The 2,973-nt window shown below is 49.4% G+C and overlaps 1 non-coding gene across 1 annotated transcript; it reads right to left on the bottom strand.

Annotated features, from left to right (window-relative positions):
- Positions 1 to 694: 694 nt before the first annotated feature.
- LOC119931921 lies at positions 695 to 832 on the bottom strand. The gene has a single exon (XR_005452222.1). It is a non-coding gene; the product is annotated as a small nucleolar RNA SNORA7 (small nucleolar RNA).
- Between the last annotated feature and the right edge of the window lie 2,141 nt (positions 833 to 2,973).

Below are 2,973 nucleotides of genomic sequence, written 5' to 3'. Positions count from 1 at the left end.
TGTTATTAGCCACCGTGATACGCCGGCAACTATTTATTAGTTCTCTATTTGTGGTGTCGGCAAGCCGCTTCTACAGGGAAACTGTCCACAGTAAACCAAGTGGAGATGAAGAAAGAAGGCAGGATGCAGTGGTGTGAAGCCACAGACTGGACGGCTAAACTCTTCCAGTAGCAATTGACTGACAACTTTTCCTCCGTAGTTCTACCATATTGCATGAACGCAATTCGGAGGAAACTGTGCTGTAGCTGCAAACTGCAGGCTGTTCTTAGCATGCTTAAGAGGCCCAGACGACCTCCCTGCTCTGGACAGAAGGTCAGATGGGCTGGTGGGCTAGGGCTAGGTTTGGCATTTCCCTTCCCAGGAAGCGGAACAGGTGGGATTCCGGCCTGGAGGGTCTTTCCTCTTGTCCCCACCCCCAGGGAAGAAGCCAGGAGGGCAGGCGACCCCAGGGAAGGACCTTGCTGGGAAAATCTCGGTCTAGGGGAGGAATAGGGAACATTTATTGTCTTGTCTTACGTTGGCGAGTTGTCTCCGACCCATAGCGACGCCATGGACACATCTCTCCCAGAACGCCCCACCTCCATCTGCAATCATTCTGGTAGTGAGAAGCAATTGCCTCCTTCCGCGCCGTAAATTTGAGTCTCTGCCCTCGATGCTCTCCCATGCCGGTGCTGCCCAGTACAGGTGAGTTTTGACTAGTAGCAGATTGCCTTCCACTCACTAGCCACTTCCCAAGCTAGAAATGAAATGGATATGCTTCTGCTTGACTCTCCCTCCCGTAGTCGAGACTGATAGAGTCCTGGAAACGCTCCAGGTGAGACTCTGAGAGGAGGGGACATTTATTAGTAATCATAATTAGGGCAATTGTGTTACCTGTTCAACATTTACTATGTTCCAAGCACCATGCTAAATGCCTGAATAGGTACAATAATAATAATGATGGTATTTGTTAAGTGCTTAGTATGTGCAAAGCACTGTTCTAAGTGCTGGGGGGGATACGAGGTGATCAGGTTGCCCCACGTGGGGCTCAGTCTTAATCCCCATTTTACAGAGGAGCTGAGGCACTGAGAAGTTAAGTGGCTTGCCCAAGGTCACACAGCTGACAAGTGGCTGAGCTAGGATTTGAACCCACGACCTCTGACTCCCAAGCCCGCGCTCTTTCCACTGAGCCACACACACAGATGGGACAAAATCCCTGTCTCTCCTGGGACTCACAGTATTCCTACTTGGCCCCATCTCTGCGATAACAATGTGCTACTGTTTGTAATAATAATAATAATAATAATGATGTTGGTATTTGTTAAGCACTTACTATGTGCAAAGCACTGTTCTAAGCGCTGGGGGGAATACAAGGAGATGAGGTTGTCCCATGTGGGGCTCACAGTCTTAATCCCCATTTTACAGATGAGGGAACTGAGGCACAGAGAAGTGAAGTGACTCGCCCAAGGTCACACAGCAGACATGTGGGGGAGGCGGGATTCAAACCCATGACCTCTGACTCCCAAGCCCGCGCTCTCTCCGCTGAGCCACGCTGCAAAGCAGTCCCTGCTTCTGGTGGGTAGAGGGGGAAGAGAGGGAGTTGGGGAGATTTTGGCCAGTTTAGAGAGCAAAAATTACGAAAACCTCTCACCGTAGCCCCTGCAGTCAACTCTTTCTGCTTCACATCTCTTCCAGACCTGCCGACAAGTGGGACAGTTGAGTGATTTGAGTTTCATCTCCCCTCGGGGCCCCTGACCCTCCTCTGGGGGAGGGACTGACGAGCAGAGAAGTGGCCGAAAGCCAGCTTCCACGCAGGAATTTAAGCGGAGGACTTGGATCCTCCACCCAAAGGGTCGCACAGAGAGCCAGATACTGATGGCCTAGGGCCCTGAGAGGAGCAAAGAGTGAGGGGAGAGAAGAACCAGAGAAGCAATATGGCATAATGGATAGAGCTCGGAGCCTGGGCCCCTTCTCTGGAGCCCTTGGCAGGTCAGAGAGGTGGAGAGCTTAAGACCGTTCTGGGTCTTAAGACCGATGATCCCTCCTGCTAATGGCCTGTCTTCATCAGGGCCCCACAGCCACGAGGAGAAACAGGCCATTGGCGCTTTCTTCTTGAGCTCCACTGAGCCTTCAATCATCCCTACCTTTTCTCTTTAAAAATGATGAATCGATTTCAAACATACCATAGTCCCTTTACCGAAAAACCCCCAGGAACGTTTGCTTTACTGCAGCCCCTGAGTGGTCACCAAACGTTCTCTGATTCTCCATGAAGCATCCCATTTCATGGTTGAGAGAAAGGAGGGAGAGTGGGATGGAGTAGAGGAAGAAGATCAGAGACAATCTTCAGCACTTGGTACAGTGCTCTGCACATAGTAAGTACTCAGTAAAAATCAATGGTTGATGTCTGAAGAAGGAATTATAGGGATAGGCAGAGCAAGGGAGAATGGCTTTGCCCAGCAGCCAGGGCAGGTGGGATTAAAGTCAAACATTAGGAAGAACTTAATAATAATAATAACTGTGGTATTTGTTAAGTGCTTAGTATGCGGCAGACATTGTACTAAGTGCTGGGGTGGACACAAGCAAATCAGGTTGGGCACAGTCTCTGTCCAACGTGGGGCTCACAGTCTGAATCCCCATTTTACAGATGAGGTAACGGAGGCGGAGAGAAGTGAAGTGACTTGCCCAGGGTCACACAGTAGACAAGTGGCAGAGCAGGAGTTAGAACTCATGACCTTCTAACTCCCAGGCCTGTGCTCTATCCATTAGTCCCTGCTGCTCCTCAGTGGTGACTACAGGGAGAGGGAAACACTGCAAACCTTTATCCAGGGAAGGAAGTAGTAGTAGACATATGCATTAAATGCTTACTGTTTATAGAATGCCAAAAAAGAATACACAGGGTCCTTGGCCCTCAAAGGGCTAACAATCTATAAATATAGGAGAGAAATTGGACACATGAGGAGAAAATAAAACAGTAAGAACAATAAAACAACATAA

Source organism: Tachyglossus aculeatus, chromosome 8 (genome assembly GCF_015852505.1).
Source record: "Tachyglossus aculeatus isolate mTacAcu1 chromosome 8, mTacAcu1.pri, whole genome shotgun sequence".
Classification (NCBI taxonomy): Eukaryota; Metazoa; Chordata; class Mammalia; order Monotremata; family Tachyglossidae; genus Tachyglossus; species Tachyglossus aculeatus.
Note: the sequence above shows the minus strand (reverse complement) of the source record. Positions and strands in the feature narration are given on the sequence as shown.